General features: G+C 49.1%; 1 long non-coding RNA gene across 2 annotated transcripts; it reads left to right on the top strand.

Moving 5' to 3' along the window:
* Window positions 1–13,924: 13,924 nt before the first annotated feature.
* Window positions 13,925–19,583, top strand: LOC108385269 (uncharacterized). 2 transcript variants are annotated; one of them, XR_001850249.3, is made up of 4 exons: window positions 13,925–13,975; window positions 14,134–14,489; window positions 15,433–15,538; window positions 17,786–19,583. It is a non-coding gene; the product is annotated as an uncharacterized lncRNA (long non-coding RNA). The 2 variants fall into 2 exon arrangements; XR_001850250.3 differs by having other exon boundaries at window positions 14,134–14,492.
* The last annotated feature ends 1,859 nt before the right edge of the window (window positions 19,584–21,442 follow it).

Genomic DNA, 21,442 nt, shown 5'->3' with positions numbered 1-21,442 from the left:
TTGGTCCGGCCGCACCGCCTAGCTAGGCCTGATTAACACAGGGACTAAAAGTAGAGCTGGAGAAGCCACTGAGAAGACTGACGCTGGTCAAGGTGAGCGACAAGGCGGGCTGGCCCAGGCAGGCAGTGGAGGGGTGCAGACCTCCCTCCTTTCTGAGGAAGTCTTTCTGAAGTGTGATGCTGGCTGGGGGTTTAGCCTTAGTGGGGCATCAAGGCGGGAAAGGCTGAGGGACAGTGACATTCCCTCTCTGCCTTGCAGTCCACAGGAACCACACAACCTCTTTCCCGGGGTGACCAGGCCTTAGCTCCTTGTTCCCCTGGGCTGTCTATGTCACCCGGAAGGGCTGGCTGCTCAACTCCATGCCACGTGGTCTGCCTCAGGTGAAAGACACAGGTGTCTCCCTCTCTGGTATTAGGGATGGCTTGCAAGTGAAGCAGCTTTTTTTGGGTTGATGGCCAGGAGTCTGGATGGAGCCACCAAATTTTGGTGTCCCTTTTATCAGGGGGGCGGGCAGGTTGAAATTAATAGTTCAGGGAATAAATGCTCTACCGGAAAAGTCAGGGGACAAGGTGGCACAGGTCACAGTGAGAGAAAGGTCTCCAGTGCTTTTTGCATCAGCTAGAAACCCCTGACTGTCTCCAAAAAGTCAGATTCTGGTTGGACAGGGCAAGACTTGGCATGCGGAGAAGGCCAGTTCTAGGACAAAGGGTTCTGCTTATTGTTGATAATAGCTTAATTCACTATTTATTGAATTATTGCTATAAACCAGATATGGTGTGTTTTAAATGCACTGCCTTGTTTAATCCGTAGGATAACCCAGGAGAAAAGAATTGCTCATATTAAAAGTGATAAGAGCAATATAAGCCTGATGGACAGACAGTTTTACCCATTACCAAAATATATAAGGTTAAAGGAACTTAACCTTTACTCACAGATGTATTCACTTGCCCATTTTATAGATGAAAAAAACTGAGACTTAGAGGAAAATGATACTAATGGAAGCAAACATTCCTTGAGCATTTAGGAAGTATCAGATTCTGCTAGGCACTTTTCACACATTGTCTCATATAATCACAAGAATTCTTGAAGGAAGGTGGCTGTTATCATCCCCATTTTGCTGATGAACAACTGGGCCTCAGAGGCCCAATTAAATGGTCCAAGGTCACAAAGGAGGTCAGAGGTGGAGCTGGGATTTGTCAGTCTGGGGTTGACACAGATCTGTCAGAAAACATTTCATTAAGCTTCTGCCAGTTACTTCCTAGGTTCCAGGCCCCATGCCAGGAGCAGGGTGCAGATGTACAAGATGCAGACTCTGGCCTCTGGTGGCCACATTCTTGGAGACAAGAAGAGGCCTGTACAGTATTGCTAAGGCCTCATATGTAATACAAAGTGTTTTTCTGTTTCTGTATTTAAGGGGAAAGGGAGGGAGGGGGACTTGAGTAAAGTCTTGGGAGCAGTAGGATGACCTGACGCACCGAGGTGAACAGAAAGAGTCCTGGACAACTGGACAAGGAATATTTGGCCCTGTCTCTCATTCTAGCTCTGCCATCACATATGCCACTGACGTGACACAGAGCTAGTGACCACTCACGTAGAATTCACAGTCTTACAGGAAACCGGTCCTTGAGCAGCTCTGAGGAAACTTATGAAAGTGGAAATGAGATCATCTTTCTTACTGTGGCCCTTGAGCTGAGGCCATGCTGACCTTTGACTCCTCCCTCTTTGTGCTCTAGCCTCATAAGCCTTTCCTCAGTCTCTTGAATGGACCAGGTTTCCTACACCCACAGGGCCTTTGCATATGTTCTCTCTGTTTTCTCTTCAGGTTTCGGGTACATTGTAATTTCATTAAGGAAGCATTCCTGAACCTCATTACACAGTGAAGGCCCACCCATTAGATGCCTGTAAAACACTTATGGCTTTGCAGTAAGTTAAAACCTCAGTCCACAAACTCAGATGTGCAAGAAATAGAATCTCCTTTATTTTTATGTTCCATTAGTCTGTCTTTCCTTGCATTAATCCTCCACTATCTTTACTGCTTTGGTTTTATAAGTCTTGATATCCAGTGGTTTCTTTAACTTTGTTCTTCAAGATTGTCTTAGTTATTCTTAAGCTTTGCATTTTCACAACAAATTCTGTAATTAACTTGGCAGTTTCTCCCAAGAACCCGCTGGGACTTGAATTTGGATTACATTGGCCCTACAGATCAATTTATAGAGAATAGACAGTTTTATAATATTGAGTCTTATAACCCATGGAAATGGTATACTCTTCCATTGATTTTAGATCTTCAGTTTCTTTGAATAATGTATTATAGCTTTCTGTGTAGAGGTCTTTATACATTTCATTTTAGATTTATTATGTGATTTTTTTATTTGGTTAATATTTTACATTTCATTTTCAGTTATAACTAATAAAGCGAAATATAATTGCTAAATTTGGTAAATAATTTTAATTATTTGTAAATTAATTTAAATTTCTATGGGCACAACCACATTTGTCTACTGCTTCTTTCCTTATAATCTTTGTGCCTTTTATTTATTTTTCTGATCTTATTTCTCTGGCTAGTGTCTCTAGTACAATGTTGAATAAAAGTGGCAGTAGTAGACAATTGCCTCATTAGCAGTCTTAGAGGAAGATTCTCAATATTTTACCATCAAATGTGATGTTATCTGTGGTTTTACATAGGTAACTTTTATCAGGGTAAGAAATTTTCTTTTTTTTTTTTAATTTACTAATCTTTCTAAAATCATGAACAGGTGTTGAATTTTGTCAAATAATTTTTTTCACATCTATTGAGGTGACTGTATGATTCTTATCCTTTATTCTATTAATATTGTCAGTTAGAATAATTGAATTTTAAATGTTAAACTAAACCTCTCTGTCCTGGGGAGAAAAATCCCAATTTGGTTGTGACTGTAATAACCTATATACTTATAGACTTGGTCTGCTTGTGTTTTGGTAAGAGTTTTTGTGTCAATCTCATTTAATCCTTACAAGAACTATCCAAGGAAGATAACTACTATGATCTCTACTTTTCAAATAAACAATTTAGCCTGAGAGGGGTTAATTAATTATGAGAGAGATTGGTCTATAATTTTCCTTTCTTGCAATGTTTTGGTATCAGGGTTCTGCTGGCCTCAAAAATGTGTTAGGAAATATTACTTTAAAATATATTTTTCAGAACTTTTTATGTAAGGTTGGTATCATTTCTTCCTTACATGTCTGAAAGAGTTCACCAGTGCCTAAAATTTTCTTTTTGAGACTTAAAAACAAATTGGATATGTTTCCTTTAAAATATATAGGACTATCTGGATTTTCTATTTCTTCTTCTCAGTTTACATTAGTTGAGTTGTTTGAGGAACTTGTCCAGTTCATCTAACTTACCAAATTTGTTATTGTAAAACTTTACACAAAATTTTCTCATTGATTTTCAAAATCTCTTTAATATCTGAAAGCTCTGCAGTGATACCTCTTTTGTTTTCACTCAAAATTTTCTTATTTATGCATTTTCCTATACAAAACCAGCTCCAGGAAGTTCAATGAAACTATCCAAGCTTATTCCAGTCTGTACACTACCCAGCCATTTCTACTCTGGGGTTTTGCTGCCTCCCTGGAAATGATATTTATAGACTTATCAGATCCAATGAACCCCTCTGATGAACCCCTCTGATGTTCTGTTATCCTCCAGTAATACTTGCCCTGTGCAAAATGCAGTGTAGGGTCTACCTTTCTCAGGGAGCCATTTCTCTACACCACTCTTCACTACTGACTCTCCCAAATACACACTTACATTTACATTAGCCCAGGAATCTTTACATCATCTGAGGGAAGGGGGAGTTTTCTCTCCTTATTTAATCTCCGAAGTTTCTCTGAGACCTGAGGTTTTGACTCCCCTTTTTGAAATCCAAAAGCCAGGAAGAGACTCCTACTTTCTCTTCCTATAGTCTCATTGCTTCCTGGAACTCCAGTGAGGACAAAGCATGAGAGATGTGGGGAGTGGACAGAGATGGAGCCCGGCGCATCACGCAAGTCATTTGCCTTGACTAAGTCATTTAATCCCTCAGAGCCTTAGTTTCTCTGGTTGTAAAATGAAGCTGACAACCTCTATCCTCCCTTGATCATAGTGTAATGACAAAGGATCAAATGAATGCTCAATAGCAAGGACAGTTAGGGAATGTTCATTTTCAGTGAACTATAACATTTACTGAAAAGGCTTTATAAACATATATATGCAGTTTAAGTAATAGTAATTATGAATAATTATTATAATATAATGTAATAATATTATTAATCATATATAATTATTAATCATTACTATATTATATTAAACAGATGCCTCTGTCCTCACCATCCAACTCAAGAAGTTACTGTACTTTTGAGACTCCTGTGGGTCTCCACCCCTTCTTATCTTTATGCCAAGATGTAACCAACATACCAAATTTTGTCCTTATAGTTTCACTCCTTAAACAGACAGCTCTTTACAATGTAATTTTTTTTAGCTTTGTTCATTTTGAGCTTTATATAAATGAGTCCTATTTTATGTCTCTTTCTATGACCTCCTTCTTTCATTCATCATTGTGTTGTGGAGTCCATCAATGGGTTTGTGTATAACTGTATTTCAATCATTTTCACTGCATAATATTCCATGGTAGGACTAGACAACAGTGGACTTCTCCACCTCCTGTTGATGGTCATTTGCATCCAGTTGGGCTATTCTGAATAATGCTACAATGAACATTCTTGTAGATGTCTCTCTATACCACATCTATGACTAAACCCAGACCAAAGATTTTCTTTAGGAGTGAAATTGCTGAGTCTTACAGTGTGTGTGTATTCAATTTAATTAAAACTATTGCCTTATTATTATTTAAAAAGGGACAAACTTCCAATTATAAAATAAATAAGTCATGGAGATGAAAAGTACAACATAGGGAATATAGTCAATAATATTATAGTATATTTGTATGGTGACACCTGTTAACTACACAACGCGGTGAGCATTTCATAATGTGTATAATGGTGGAATCACTAGGTTGTACACTTGAAACCAATATAACACTGTGTATCAAATCAACTATACTTCAATAAAGCATTAGTTACTAGATGCATTAGTTTCCCATTGCTGCTATAACAAATTGTCACAGACTTAGTGGCTTTGAAAAACACACTTATTATCTAGTATTTCAGAAGAAAGAAGTCTGAAATGGGTCTGGGGCTAAAATCAAGGTAGTGTCAGGGCTGTGTTCCTTTTGGAGGATCGAGGGAAGAATCTGGTTCTTCACTTTTCCAAACTTCTAGAGGCTGCCTACATTCTTAGCTCACGACCTCTTCTCCATCTTCAAAGCCAGCAGTGTAGCATCTTCAAATCTTTCCCCGACTTTGAAGCCTCCCTCTCCCACTTATAAGGAGCTTGTGATTATATTGGACCCTCCTGGATAATCCAGGATAATTTCCCTACCTCAAGGTCATCTAATTAGCAACTTAATTCCATCTATAAACGTATTTCTTCTTTGCCATGTAACCTAACATATTTGTAGGTTCCGGGGATTAGGATGTGGACCTATTTGGAGGGGAGATATTAATCAGACTACCACAGTAGCTAATGCAAAACTTTTTCTAAAGCTATTGTGTCTATTTGTAATTCCACCAGTGGAGGCCCATTCCCTTTGTTCCTGCAAGAACCACTTTTTAATTTATTTTTAGTATAACTTTTAATTTATTTTAACTTATTTTTTATAATTTCTTATTCTGAAATAGTTTAAAATTCATAAGAAGTTGTAGAAATGGTACAAAAGTGTATCCTTCACCCAGTTTTTATACAGACTTTATTTCTTTATTTTTTCTTTTTGGTACATAGGTTTATGAAATTTTATTACATGTGCAGATTTGAGCAACTGTCACCACAATCAGGATAAAGACTCCTTTTAAACCCTAAGCTAGCTACAAAGATCATCATGAGAAGGTTGGCCCTGAGGTCTCATGTGGATAAGAAGAATGGCTCAGAGCCAGGGAATGTTCTGGAATGAAGGTATGGGGGAGATAAGGAGAGGGTCCCAGCATTTGAGGTGCTCATCTGTTGGGAGGCAGCGCTGCCCACGGGGGTTCTGGTGAGGGTCACCTTGGCCAAGTCCTTCCCAGGGCACCTGAGCACACAGGCAGCAGGGAGAAGCAGCGACTTTAACTCTTCTAGATTAATCCTGCTAAGTTGCAACAATATTGATATGCTATTATTTTCCATCTTTATTCATCCCCCGGCGAAGAAAGAACTACTCCCCCCAGGCCATTCATAATTGAAAAATGCTTTTAAGGCCTTTACGAGTTGAATACTAAATTTTGCGAGGTGCCTGCTTTATTGGGCCTCCAGTCACTGATGATACATTTGCTCCTTAATGTTCTTTAAGGAAAGGAGCTCGGGCGGCATGATGGATGGGGCAGATCGGAATCAATGCTTATTAGTGACTCCAGTGTCCAGGTGGGCCTGGGCCGCTCACTTGGGTGGATGGACTGGGCAGGGGACTGGCTCTCAGTAAGAGACAGAGGGGAGGCCTGTTGCCTGCCATTTGCCTTGGACTGTGACTTACCATTCATTCAAGATTCTTACTGCTGCATGCAGACATGGATCAGACCCAGCCCTGCCCTCAAGGAGCAACTGAGATACACACAGAGGAAGGGTAATCGTGTGGTATGTGTCTCATGGTGGGAGTGTGCTTGGAGCCCGGGGAGCATTAGGGGAAGGTTGGTTTTACATGAGTGGCTGGTGGTCAGGAAAAGCTTCCTATCAGAGGTGGCATCTCAGTGGTGTGCCATAAGTATGTGCGATGTGAGTAAAGGAACTCACCAGGTGGGAAGGGTGTTCCAGGCACAGGCATGGAGGTGTGACATGGCTGGGGGAGGAGATGGAGCCTCCTGGCTTCTTAGATGAGTCACCCTGGTGGCTTCAAAAGTGACCAAAGCTACTGTCCTACTGACCCAACTCGAAGGTTCTGATGGGCAGCTGAGGCCCAGAGAGGAGAAGGAACTTACACAAGCTCTCCCAGCTGGGTAATGGGGAGTGCCAGAACCAGGGGTGAGCCCTGCGATTCTGTCAACATATACCTGCAGCCTCATGGAGACGGAGTTCCACTTTGGCGTTGACCTGGGGCCTTAGTTTGTCATTATGTGAAGCTTGAAGACATTCCAGCTCCCAAACTCTATGAAGCCAGAGAGAGTAAAGTCTTACGTTGGGTAACACACCTAGTTGGTGACACAGGTGGTGGGAGGGTGGGGACATAAACATAAGTTTAAGGGAGGAAATGTAGGTGGTGGGAGGAGGCTGACATTACTGAGCTCCTGGGACAGTAGGCTTTTAGATGCATCTCCTTTAATCTCTAACTGGCCCTAGTGACACTCTGTGTACCCCCATTTTGAAAATGAGGAAACTGAGGTCTTAGAGGTGAAGTGACTTGCCCAAGGTCACACAAGGGGGACCCAGGATTTGAACCCAAATTTTAGAAAAAATTTCAAAGCCCACATGTTTCCCAGTGTTCTGGACTGTCCTCTAAGGGGCCTCAGAGAGAATTTAGATGGACACAGGACAATGCCCCTTCTGTGGTCCCTACAGTGGCCTCAGGGCTGGCCCAGCCCAGGGTGTCAGACCACCACCCACAAGTGTTAACACTTGTGTCAAGTCTTATAGTGACCAGGTCGGCTCTGTTCTGAAGAGGCTACTGCTCAGCCTGCCCAGAGATCTGGGGGTGGGAGTGGGGGTGGGGGTGGGAAGAAGAGCAGCCAGGAGAGGGCAGCCAAGATGGGCAGAAGAGGAGTGGCCAGGGCCTCAGCTCTGGATCTCCACATCCTCCCAGGGCAGGCCTCAATATCCCCAGGGCCTGACACAGGGAGGGGGCAGCCAGGCCTCTGACCCCAGTAGGTGGTCCCAGGCCTCGCACCTGAGCTGTGGCCTTGGGATGGAGTCCCTTCTCCCCGAGTGGCACCACCCCAGTGGCCCACGTGCAGCTTGTTGCCTCCCCTTCAGCCTGGAGTGTCACCACAGGCGGCACAGGCACCCAGCACCCTCACAGAGCCCAGGTCTGTGGGCTGCCCTCACTCAGGGGGCCTCTCCCAGGAGGTCTCAGCAGCGCAGCGGCCTGATGCCCTTTCTCTTCCTGGCTCCGGCTCCACCCTTCTCCTGCATGGAGGCCCCTCCAGCACTACCAGCACCCAGCCAGGCACACTGCCCGGTGGAGCAATGGTTCCCCCGACCCTGGAGGCAGGCGCCCTGGTTTTCTGCGCCCTCTCCCCATTTCTGCCCGTGATGCTCTTTCCTCTCCTCAAAGCACTGTACTTCTCACCCTGGGGCCTTTCCCCAGACCTCCGAGCGGCCTGCTCCCAGACCTTCAGGATGTCCCAAGCATCATCTCCTCAGGGAGGAGCCCCAGTTTAAAGACATGCCCCCGGGTCATGCTGTCACAGCCGCTTCACTGACTTTACAACACTCACCTCTCTGAAATCACCCTGCTTATATATTTGTTTATCATCTGCTCCCCTGCAGGGACATCATATCTATTATCCATTAGATGATCACTCGAGTGGATGAACGGTGACCTGACTCACTCAGAGCTTCAAACAGCTCAGTGGCTCAGTGGTTACAGGCAAAGTGGACCTGGGTTTAAATCCCTGGTCTGCCCGGTACTAGCGGGTGAGAATAAACAAGGACCTCACATCTCTGGGCCTCTGTTTTCTCCTCTAGAAAATGGACTCATAATATTTCTCCCAAAGTATTTGGGCCTAGTAAACAGGAGCACGCAGGTGAGGGGCTGGGCATATTACCAGGCACACAGTAAGAACTCCTTGCCAGGTAGCTGATGTATTGTTGGAACAAAGGTTTCCTCCAAGTGGTGGGGCTGGGGTCAGGGCAGGCTGACCGTAAATGAGTGCTGGACCTCAGTTCCTCCATCTGAGATGAGAACATACTCATTTTTCATAAAGACACGGGACAGAGGGTAGAATGCTTCAGAGCATGTGCCCACGGAGCAGAGAGAAGCACACACTTGGGAGACAAACAGGCTGGGTGGGGTGTGTGCCGCAGCTGGGAGAATCACCAGTGTGTGATCTTGGCAAAGAACGTAACCTCACTGAAGCTGGATCCCCACTCAGAAATGGGGCCAGTGCTGAGCACTCCCAGCTTGGGGTGCTCACAGGAACTGCTGAGTGGAGATGGAGGACAATGGAAATATTACAGCCTGGTATGGAGGGTGCAATTTACAGATCTGGGGGCTGTGGGAACCAGCAGACAGCCCCCAGCCCAACTCTAGGTTAGAAAAGGTTTCCTGGTGGAGCTGGCATTAGAGCCAAGATCCAGAGGGCAAGGAGAAGCTGGCTGGTGGTAGGAGTGAGGGATGGGGACAAAGAGTTCCAGGTGGGAAGAAAAGCATGTGCAAAGGCCCAGAGGTGAGCAGGAACCTCTCTCCACAGCCCCTCCTACTGCTCTCTAGTGGCCCTTCACCCCTTCCCAGGGGAAACCTGGTTTTTAAATATCCCAGCATAACATGGAGCCTGTGGATCTCTGAACTCAGGCAATTCGCCACAGCACCTGTGTTAGTCAGCTCCAGCTATGCTAATAAAATACCACAGACTGGGGAGTTTAAACAACAAACATTTATTTCTGACAGTTCTGGAGGCTGGAAAGTCTAAGTTCAAGGTGCTGGCTCATCAGGTCCCTGGTGAGGGCCCACTTCCTGGTTTGCAGACTGCCACCTTCTTGCTGTGGGATGGTAACAGAGAGTGGTCTCTCTCTCTTCCACTTCTTATAAGCCGCTAATCTTATCATGAGGACCCCACCCTCATAACCTCATTAAAGCCTAATTACTTCCCAAAGGCCCCATCACTTTAGGGTATTAGAGCTTTAACATGTGGATTTGTGGGGACACAACTCAATCCACATCAGCATCTGCTAGAGGGCAGAAGGCAGGACAGGAACACAATGATGCTGGAAGGACCCTTAGTGGTTTTATTCTAGAGGCTCAGTCCCATGAGGGCAGGTGCTATGTCTGTCTGGTGCCTAGAACACTGTGTGGCACTTAGTAGGTGCTCGGGACATACTTGTTAAATGGAAGAAGGAGTCCAGCACCCTCCTATCAGATGGAGAAACTGAGGCTGAGCTGGGGCAAAGGACATGCCTGGCATCACACTGAAGGCTAACCGCCAAGCTGGGACCAGAACTGACCCTCAGACCAGGCTGCCCCCAACCTGGCATAGGATGGGGTTTCAGTCCTGTAGGACCCAAGAGGGTCAGATTCCAGAGGCAGGAAGACCCAGGTCGGGTCAGCACTGTTCTCTCTTCCTTTAGCTCCATCTTCATCCTTGCATCCACCAGTGATTTACCAAGTACCTACCGTGTGCCAGGTACTAAACAGACAAGGTATCTGATTTAATGTAGCCTATCTTAGTGGGGAGAGGGACAATAAACAAAATTAATAATTAAAATAGACAAACTGTCAGGTGATAGCAAGTGCCATGAAGAGAAACAAAACAGAACAGGAAGTGCAGGACAGTGCAGAGAGGCTAGGAGTTCTTCCAGACAGATGTGTCAGGAGAGCATCTCTGATAAGGTGACATTTGAGCAAGACCTGAAGGATGATATGGGGGTTTTAAGATACATCCATAAATTCTTTGATATTCTTTCCTTTATGAGATGGGGCTTAATTTTCTTCCCATTGGGTGTGACCTAGGCTCGATTACTCACTACTAACTGGTAGAATGTGCCAGAAATGATGGCATATGACTTCTGGGTAGGCTATAAACACGTTGTAGTTTCCAGCTGGCTCTCTTCAGATCCCCTGCGTAGGGAAAGCAGCAGCCATGTCATGAGGACACTCAAGCAGCTCTGTGGAGAGGCCCATCTAGTGAGGAACTAACCCCTGCTGCCAACAGCCAGTGAGCAGCTGAGGCCTCCTGCCAACAGCCATGTGAGTGAGCCACTGGCCCCTCCAGCCCCAGGGAAGCCTTCAGATGACTGCAGCCCCTGCCAGCATTCTTATTTCAACCTCCTCAGAGCCTCTGAGCCAGAACCAGCCACTCCTGGATTCTTGACTGTGAAATAAATGTTGGTGGTTTTAAGCCAGTAAATTTTGGGGTGATTTGTTAGCAGCAGATAAATAAAAAAGAGGAGGAGCCAAGCATATGTATATAGTGGGGGTTGGGGTTGGGGGTGAGGAGTGATCTGAGCAGAGGTGATCCACTTGGATCAACCAAGTGATCCAAGACAGCAGGTGCAAAGGCCCTGGCCCTCCATGCAGAAAAGCAGAGACTCCACCTGTGGTTCGTCCCTTGTCTGTTTGGTCCTCAGTTTCCTCATTTGTCAAAGGGTGTAAACAGACATTATCAGATGAAAAATTTGATTACCGACCTAGAAGGGTAAGGGAGGGCAGGGAATGGCTGAGCCACACAGGCAGTTAGGGCCATCCTGAGATGTAGACTAGCTCCACCAAGCAGGGACTTTTCATGTTGTGGTCACAGACGCCGATTTCTGACTCCTTCCCAGACCTCCTGTATTGGACTCCCTGGATCAGAGGAGGACCCTGGGAATTTTTTTTTTTAACCTTTTGGGGGATTAGGTCCACATACATGAATAAGAGTTCCTGCCCTGCAGTCCTCAGGTGCCTTGGGCTCTCTGCAGTCCCTGATCTCTCACAGGCACCTGGACAAGACGTTCTCATCCTTCCAAACCTACCCCAGCCCTCACCTCCTCTGGGGAGCCTTCCTTCCCCTTTCCCCAATCCCTAGAGTCAGACCTTCCTGTCAGTGACTTGCCTCTGAGCCTTGGTTTGGCTTCTCTGGCAGAAATGTTATGATTACTCAGGCTGTGGCTCTTGAACAATGTGTCATAAATATTTGCTTAGATGCCTGTGTCTCTGAGGTTAACGAACATGTATGAAATCCACCTATATATAAGCCCTTAAATTAGTATATGGCCTAATGCCTACTAGGCCCTCAGTAAAAGGTTCTGGGAGGATAGAAAATAAAAGGATGGAAAGAAAAGTGGAAGAAAGGAGGAGAAAGGATGGGAAGAAGATGAGGGGAGGGATGGTGGATGAATGAATGAATGAATGAATGAATGAATGCATACATGAGAGGGTGAATATAATCCCTGCAGCTATTGTGGCTCTGTCCACCCCGACCAGAGCTTCAACTCGCCTTAACTCTGGCAGGCTCACTCAGTTAACCAGGCCTCTGTTTTACTAACACCCTCTTCTGCAGCAGACGCAATTAGAGCAAACGGCTGGAAGCTTCTCCCCAGGCAGCCCCACCTGCCCTGTCCTGTCCCATTAACTTCCAATTCAACAGCCATCCCCGACCTGCAATGTATAATGAAAGACATTCAAAATATATCCAAATGGCATGAGTATTGATTTATTAATGCTGGGGAATGTTGCTCTAATTGAATTGAGATCCAGGAAGTAAGTTAATGTAGCTGACGGTGCTACAGGAATTGAATTACCCCAGGGCCCAGAATTATTACCTTTTCACTCTCTTTGTTGTCAGTGGGATAAATAACAAATCAATTGACAATTCACCCTGGTGGCAAAAAAAAAAAAAAACCAAAAAAACGCCCACAGAGCTCTGGACACAGATCTGGGGAATAGGTGTGGCAAGAGGTGGGGAGCTTCCTGGAGGAGGTGAAGTGGGAAGGGGAGAAGAGAGGAGGGTCTCTGTCCAAGAGCAGAGTCCTCCTTTCTCTAGCATTCCCTGAAATGCTAACTGCACAGACTGGAGCGGCCATCACTGCTCACTGGGAGAACCTCCAGCTGCACTCTGAGGGCCAAAGATGTAGAGGGACTTGCCCCATATCACACAGCAAGTCTCCCTGTACTTCTCACCACCTCCCTGGCCTCAGCTGCTGGCGTGCCCTGGGGCTGTGAGCTCTCTTTCAAAAGCCTCTTCAGATGTCTGCTCTGGTCTCTCCTGCCCTAGGCTTCTCCGCTGAGGGTCCTCTGTGGCCCTCTGTAGTTCCGTGGGCAGAGGCTTTTGAGGGCCTAATGTTGAGGGCTGAATGTTCCCCTCATCTAGCCACTGAGAGATTCATGCTAGGTTTCTGGAAACTTCTCAAAGGGCAAAAGACTCTGATCTGTTCCATCATGAGGAAGAACCTCAGGGGTGAGGCCAGGAGACTGATTTCAACTAGCATCTTTCTTCAAATCCCTCCTTTCCTTCCTCCCTGTCATTCCTCTTGAGCAGCCCCAGGTGTCTTCCAGCTTTCTCCCTGCCTCTCCTTCAGTGAGACACCTTTTGGGGGAATAAACCATCTCAAAATAGGGAAGCATGGAAACAGGCATACTTGGCTCGCAAGCGCAGCTCTGCTTGTTGCTAGCTTTGTGGCCCTAGGTACTTGGGTGCCTATCTCTGGGTCTTAGTTCCCTCATCTGTCGACTGGGAGAAAAACCTCTTTAAGCCTCATGAGACAGTGGCTCAGAAATGCTTTAGAAAACCCGGAGCCGTCCACAGGGCCAGGGGCTGGCAAGTGTCTGCCAGGGACCACAACATGTCTCCTGCAAGACGCCTCTGGCCATTGGCCGTCCAAACGGGTGTCTGCAAAGCAGCCCGGCTGGCCTTGTTCTGGTCAAGGAAGAGAACGGTTGAGTTAATTAAATCAACAGCTAACAGTGCAGGTTACCCACAAAAGTGAACTTTAGTGCCCCTAAAACCACTGACCAAAGGAGGGCTGGGAAAAAAATGAAACCACAGTTGGAGTAAAATGGAAAAAGAAATCATCAGCTCTACATCACTTCAGCTGGCCACAGGTATCAGAATATTAATTGGTCTTTGACTCGATTTGGCTGTGGGAGTCAGGGCAGGCTGTGGCTTCTGGGAGCCAGGGAGCGCAGCGGGCCAGCGCGCGGCATGCTGGGAGCGGCCTCCGCAGGGACGCGCGGGGGCGGGGCCGCGTCCGGGGGCGTGGCGACTGCGCCTACGGGCGTGACTGACAGGAGGGGGGCTGCTGGTGAGTGTGGAGATGGGTGTGGGTGCCCTGTGGGTGTGAGGAGGGGGGCGTGTGAGTGTGGTGAGCGAGCCCTGTCACAGAATCGCACGAAGGGTGCTCAAACTGTGCTTGGCATCAAAAGCACTCCATATGTATTTGTTACCTGATTTTCACAACAGCTCTAGCAAGAAGGAGGTACGTCCGTGAAGGAGGTGGTGGCCCTCCCAGATACACTCCTACCCGGTCACTTGGGAAGGCCCTCACCACAGTACCAGCATAATGGCGGAGGCAATGATGTCTGCTCACGTTTAGGAGTGACTGGCTGGACGCAGAGCACGCTGTCCAGGCACAGAGCGGGAACCTGAAGAATCTGGGTTGAGATGAATTTGCTCAGACTCAGAATCCACTCTCTGGACTGCCACCACTTGTGCCCAGCCCAGGCCGTGCCTTCTCTTGCAGTGGCTGCCCAGGAGCTGACCTGCTGGAGCCTGGCCCCAGCCCTCCATAAGTTCCTGTGTGTCCAAGCCAACTGCAGGTAGTAAGTTTTTCGGCGGCAAGTAGCTTTCTTTCTGCTGTTGCTGCTGCTCTAACACTAACGGCCTTGGAGGCAGAGACTGTGTGCCTGTTGCCCACCTGCTGGACATGCCCATAGAAGTCAAGAACAGTGAGCCGTCTGCCTGAGGGGTCATCCCCACTGCTGGGGAAATGTTCAGTGAGCTCACATCACAGTGCCTGGATGTACCTTTGGAGTGTCAGGAGCATGTAATCTTTTTGCAGCTCTGTCCTACATCTGGCTGTGGGCCTGTGCCAAGGAAGGCCTGCTCAGCTTCCCAGGCCTCTTTATTAGGCCTGGGACACTAGGCAAAAAGAGCTCTTAGATCACCTGTCTGCCCTATAGTTCACAAAGGAAGGCAACTGAGGTGCAGAGATGGGGAGAGACTTGCTTGAGGTCACACGACAAGTCAAAACCCAGGGTCCAGGTTTCTGGTTCCAGGGACTCTTCCCTCAAACTGCCATGCTGCCAGGGATCACGTAGGTGGCATTAAAACTGCAGTTCAAGCTGCAGAGTGGCAACTGACTTTGGTTTCAGTGTCAGGGAGGCAAGAGGGAGTGATAGAGACCGTGATAAACTGGAGAGCCCATGCCACATCCCAAGGGAGCCGCCACTCAACTAGCACTGAGTGGGAAGATTTTGCCAGAGCTTCTGCTTTTTCAAGGGAGGTTGAAAATTTGGGCTTTATGTGAAGTGTTATAATTGTTAAAGCAAAACGACACATTTGCCACTGCTGTGCTGCAGCTGGGGACTCTGGGTTGTCCTCTGGGACTCAGTGAGTGGGATTGTGGGAGGAGGTGAAAGGCTGAGCACTGCTAAGAAGATTTGAGCTCTGAGATGCTGTTGGCTGGTTGCATTCATTCATTCACTCCTCCACTCATTTGCCCTCTCTGTGTGGGCTTTGCTGCCTGCCTCTATGTCCCAGGGGATTCTGGCTTCCATGTGGCAGAATGAACCTATCTGAGCTCCCCAACATCCCAGCAGCCAGGATGAGGGCAAGGAAGGATTTTGAAGAACGTGGGATCCTGCTGGTGAGTCTCCTGGACTTGTCCTGGACAAGGATCAAGGCTTCTTTGGTGTGGCAGAGAGTGGAGCTGAGCTCCAGAGCCCACATCAGACCCAAGCCCTAGTCCTGTTCCCATTCCTACCCTGGGGCCAGACAGACCTGGGTTCAAATCCTGCCTCTGCCATTGACAAACAGTGCCCTTGAGCAAGTGGCCATCCCTTTCTAGGCCTTGGTGAAGAAAGTATGGCAGATGCCCAGCCATGCCCTCTTGGCACACACATCTTCACACTCAGGGCTGCTTACTGCAAACTCTGACTCTCCCGAGGGCTTTTCCTGTGTGTGAGGAAGACAGGTGCCCATGGGCCAGGCTGGGAGCACCAGAACACAGATGCCCTTGAAGCAACCATTGGGTGTTGGTGACCAAATACCCCAGCTCTGTCACCCTGCGGTTGGGATAATTCTGAAGCATATTCTACACTGTCTCCCAAGTTCCCCAAGAAGCTCGAGCCCCAGCTGCCTGTGGGGTAATTTTCTTGGTAACTAACTCTTTCATGGTTTTCTTCCCTTCTCTGTCTCATTCCCCCTCGTCCTTACCAGTATTTCCTAGTAACTCCTAAGTAAACCACTCACAGTAAGCCCATGTCTTAAGATCTGCTTCGCGGGGAACACAACCTAAGAACCTCAGTTTACTCAGCTGTCAAATGGGTACAGTTAACATCTTTTCAAAATGGCTGTAAGGTTAAAACAAATGAACATGTACATAAAATGGCCTGGAACAGCTGGTACACGAGAAATCTTCCTGACAGGTAGTGCATTTTATTGTTATTGAGATTGCTGTGATATTGGGGCTGAGCCCCAGGTCACAGAGCCAGGCGCATTAGGGCCACTTTGAGGTGGGAGCCTGGCTGGCCCCGGAGCACCTCAGGGGTTGACTGAAGGCTTGGAGTAGAAGGGCAGGGAAGACTGTGGCCTCTGTGGTGGGGATGGCGGCATCTGTGTAGCAAAGAGGGCTGGGCCCTGGGGGAGCCCGTCAGCACCACCCCCACCCCCGACCTCAGAGCTGTTAGTGAAAATGGTGCTAATGGGGCTGAGCCCAGCTGTCACCAGCAAGGGAGCAGGGCCTCAGGGAGGGGCAGGTTAGGATGGGTGAAGGGGGTCCTGCAACCCGGCCTGCCCGGCGGCCACCCAGTGCTCCAGAGAAGCAGGGTCTGCTTCACTCAGCACAGGGGTGGCAGTGGGGAGGCTGGGGAGCCCCAAGCTGTCACCCTCATCAAATACAACTCTTCAGACTTTGGTAGGTCCTTGAGCCGGGACTTGGGGTAAGACACTTCCCTACTCTGGACCTGTTTCTCATTTTTAAAATGGAACTAATGATAATACTGACTTCCTCAGATTATTTTGAAGAGTCAGTAAAATAAAATTGGGCCAGAGAAGCATGGGCAAGCCCGCCCTGAGAAAGGGCATGGCCCCCTCTCCCCGCCCAGGCCGCTGCTTGCGGCTCTCTCTGGCCCCGACACAACCTGGGAGCCAGGGATGGATTCCATCTTCTCCGCCTTCTCTGCCTGTGGCCTCAAACCTCACACAAGTCCCAGGGGGCCGTGGTGGCTTCAGAATATTTATGTCCCAAAGGGTGCTGCTGCCCTAGGACTAAAGGGCAGAGGGTGCTCCTCAGAGTGTTAAGGAGGGAGGCTCCAAGTGACTCTCCTGCCCTTAATCAATGCAGTATCCTTGGCTCACAGCCCCCGAGACAGCCGGGTCCCCCTCCTCCATACCACAGCAAGGATGGGGGCTTGTGAGTGGGGGAAATGACCCTGGAAGAGGAAAGGAGGGGACTGTGGGTCTGTGGGGTTGGGGTTTGGTTAAATATGAGGCCTAGAAGTATACAGGAGTCTGCAGCTCCGCTGAGGCCCCAGCTGGAACTTCATTAAAGCTGCAACCCAGTGAGTGTGTCGGGGGTAGGGGTGGGTGGGTGGGTGGGGCTGCAACTCTAGTGATTAACCTTCTGGAAGGAGTGGCTTCCCTGCATGGCAGGTGCTGGTCTCCTTAGAGTGGTGAGAGCAGGAGGGCCCCGGTGGCCTGGCCTCTTTAGCCAGTCTTGGAAAATTTAAAAAGGCACAAACACTAAGACCTGGCCATCCCACTTCTAGAAATAATAATAGCTGCTGGTGTTTCCTATGCACCAGCTTTCTGTGCTTTCTGTGTATTAATTAACTCACTGAATGCTGACAAGGGCCCTCTTAGGTAAGGGTGCTATTATTACCCCATTTTCCAGATGAAGAAACTGAGCCCCAGGGACTGACGTGCCCAGTGCCTCTCAGCTGCTGTGTGCCTCCTGCATCTGCGCTCTCGGCTGCCGTGACGTTCTGCCTCTACCTTTGGAAACATTGGCCTGAGAATTCGTGGATGCTCTGCTTGTAAGAGCCACATGGCTGCCCATTGGCAGGAGTGGCCCCAGCTCTCTGGGACAATCTGACAGGCCCTCTGATGGTTCTTCAGAATGAGGTCGAACCACGTTGTTACTGCGTGCTTTCTATTGAGACTATGTATCAACTGAAAAAAGTAATTTGCCATGATGCACCCAAGCCTATTTTTATAAGAGAAAAAACAAAACTACACGCGTCTCACTAAGAACTGAAAGGGTTGGAAGATTCCAGACAAAACCGCCACCTGTGACGAGATTGCTTCTCAGAGGAAGGATGGGAGTGAGATGCAGAACAGCGCTGGCGAAGAGTAGGAAACTGTGATAACTGTGTTCTTTCGGTAATTAAACAGGAAATGTGTTTTTAAAGAAAAGATATTAAAGAACTCAAAAGCTGTCCCGAGGGCCCCTCCCCAGGGGAGAACTATCAGGAAGGGAAAGACTTGAGGGATAACTATAATTTTTCTGTACTAGTAATCTTTTGCATCGAAGAGATCTGGATTTGAAGTCTAGTTCCATCCCTGACCAGCTGTGGACAAGGGAGTGACCTCAGTTTCTTCATCTGCAAAATGGAAATACAGGTTCATCATTCACAGGGTTGCTATAGAAATTCCATGAGTTAATTCGGGGAGCATCCAGCGCGGTCCCTGGCACGTGGCAAGGGCTCCTGAATGGTTGTCACAACACGGAAGAAGGTACAAGGTGCTGCCCCAGGGTCCTGGGGCTCAGAGGGGCCCAGGTGGGGGAGAGGGGGTGTGCCAGGGAACAAAGGCCCAGGAGAAGACACTCAGGAAGTTGGGCCTTCTCTCTGCCATGACTTCAAGAAGGGGAACCAGGCTCAGGTTTGGCAGGGGGGCCCTGGCCACTATGGTGAGTCCCACAGCCCGGCTTGAGGGCTGCTCTCCCACCACATGGCAGCCAGTCTGCAGGGGAATGGAGAAGTAAGAGCTGTTTCCTGGGGAGAGCCAGACAGGCCATGCTGAGCGTGGAAAAACCCTCTGGTCAGCAGGACCTGGGGGTGGGAAGCCCTGGCTCCAGGACTGGCCACCTGTGCCTCTCTGCAGCCCAGGCCCTGCGCTCTGCCAGCTTGGACCCCCCCAGGCCAACTGAAGCTGGGCCCAGCCCGACCGGCCTCTCTGCTGCTCTGGCCTTTTGACAGCTCCATCATGTCCGCAGAGTGAGGCCTCATCAGCTCCTTACCCTTCCAAGCCTGCCTCAGGGTGACATCCACTCACCTCTTGGTGTGGGCGGAGGGGCACTTGGGGCTCAGCCTGGCCCTGTTACTCTCCTGGGCTGCTAGTGGGGCTGCCCTCCCTCCCCCAGCCTTGCCTCAAATCCTGGGGCGGAACCAGCGCATCCCCTCAGGGCAGACAGCATTCCCAGTTTACAGCGCAGCCCAGTGGAGTCCCATGGCGCAGCGAGGTGGGCACTGAGGGGGTGCCAGTGGCTCTCCTTTGGGAGCTCCTGCTGCAGGGACTGTGGTGGCTGAGGGCCTGGCTGCCATCTCTCTGCATCTCCCACCATGTTCTACACCCAGGCCAGCTTCCCCCAGGCCCCTCCTACCCAATACCTGAGATGTCCACCTGCATCCTGCCTGCTGTTTCCTCTTCCTGTTATCCTTCCCTGGCATTTCCCCCAATAAATCTCTTGCATGCCTAGTCCTACCTGGAGTCTGTTTACCAGAGGGCCAAACTAGCACACTCATTTTACAGAAGTGACCTACCTGAAGTCACACAGTAAATCATGACCAGAGCGAGCTCTAGATCTCAGACTTCTCCCCTTCTTCACTTCCTCCCACTGCTGCACCCCCTTGATCCAATATTGGGGCCTCCCTTGCAGGAAGCAGGCTGCCTCTGGAAGTATCTGACCCAGAAGGGATTCTTACCCCACATCTTGAGAGATGTGGGCGGGCAGTTGGTGCAGGCTGAGAGGCCTCCTGCCCCCAGTGGGGGCGGGGTCCCAGGCCCGCTGCCCTGCAGGTCCTGCTGGGATCTGGGCAGCACTCTCCCCGGGGGCGCAAGGACAGGATTGTGGCCCGGCATTTAAAACAACACACCATCATTAAGTCTGTGATGGAACTCAGGCCCTAATGGCTCATCCACGACTCTCTGTCGCCACTCCCCACCTCTGGGGAGCGCAGGCCGGGGGCTGGGGGGGCGGCTGCAGGGGGGGAAGTACTCTGGGGCCCTGATCTTGGACGTGGCGAGCAGGCCCATGGTGCGGGGGCTCCGTCGGACCAGCTCCGTGTTTCACTCTTGAGCCATAAGGTCAGACTGTGTGAGCTCAAGTGAAGGCCCTGCCGTCACGTACAGAGGGAAACTGAGGCCCAGAGGGGACGTGGGTCTTGCTCAAGGCCACAGGCTGAACCAGCACCAGAGTTTCCCTGACTGCCTTTCCCTCCTCTCCTCTCAGCATCTCCTGCGCTTCGACCACACTCGGCAAACGGCCTTCAGGAGCCCTGAGGGAGGCTGGCCACTGCTTCTCTCAGGAAGAAAATAATCCAGGGACTCATTCCCACCGGGGCAGCTTTGCCTCTCCAGATTCCTCATTTCAACAGGGGTTTACGTTTCATTCCTTATGATACATAACGCTATCAGTTTGGCCTCTGCTCTCCGGTAAACCACGAGCCCGTCAGCGGGGCCCGCGGGGCCCTGTCCACGTCCTCGACCTGCCTCCGTGCAGCCACTCCGCCTCAGCTCTGAGCACTGGGCCCCCGGGCCCACCCCTCTCTGTGCCTCTAGCGCAGCAGCCCCTTCTCACCACAGGGCTTTAGCTGGTCCCTCGGCTGCCTCCCTCTGTTCCCCGTGCCTTACCGGTGGATTTCCACTCACCCCGCAGACCTCAGCGCCAGGGCCACACCCTCCTCTCAGACCCTGGTGAGGTGAGGCTCCCGGCATATGTGTTCCTGCCATCTGATCCTGCCTAGCTCACTACAGTGACATAAATACATTTAGGATTCCTTGCTTCATGTGTCTACCTTCCCTACTCTATAGCAGGCTCACAGGGCAGGGACCTAGTAACACAATGGGAAGGGAGGGAGGGAGGGAGAGGGGAAGGGAGGGGAGAGGGAGAGAAAGAAGGGAAAAGGGGATGCAAATAAAGGAAAAACATGAACATAGAAATAGAAATTGACAGTTGAGTTTTTGGAGAAGAATAACTCAACCAAGTTGAGTTCCAAATTTGATGTTGAGCTTCCCAGCAGCCAAGGCAAAAATGAAGATATGGTCAGTTACATCAGTGTTGGTGCGGGAAAGGAGGATGCTGACTAGTTCCTCAGGGGAAGTCCAGCTCTCTGTGGGGATGGGTGCCTGGTAATGGTGTGGCTGGTATCCTTGGCATCCCTCCAGGTATGCGCGAATGGATTTCCCAAGGCAGTTTCTCACGCTGCCTGTGGGTGAAAGTTGAAGAGACATTGAAAAGTAGCTGGGACACAGCCTTTCTGCAGAGAGCTACGTGACAGGCCAAGGCTTGCCCAGAGGAGCAGGTGGCAGTGCTGACACTGCAAAGAAC

Source organism: Manis javanica, chromosome 4 (assembly GCF_040802235.1).
Source record: "Manis javanica isolate MJ-LG chromosome 4, MJ_LKY, whole genome shotgun sequence".
Taxonomy (NCBI): domain Eukaryota; kingdom Metazoa; phylum Chordata; class Mammalia; order Pholidota; family Manidae; genus Manis; species Manis javanica.
The sequence above is the reverse complement of the archived record's forward strand: the minus strand, read 5'-3'. Positions and strand labels throughout refer to the sequence as shown.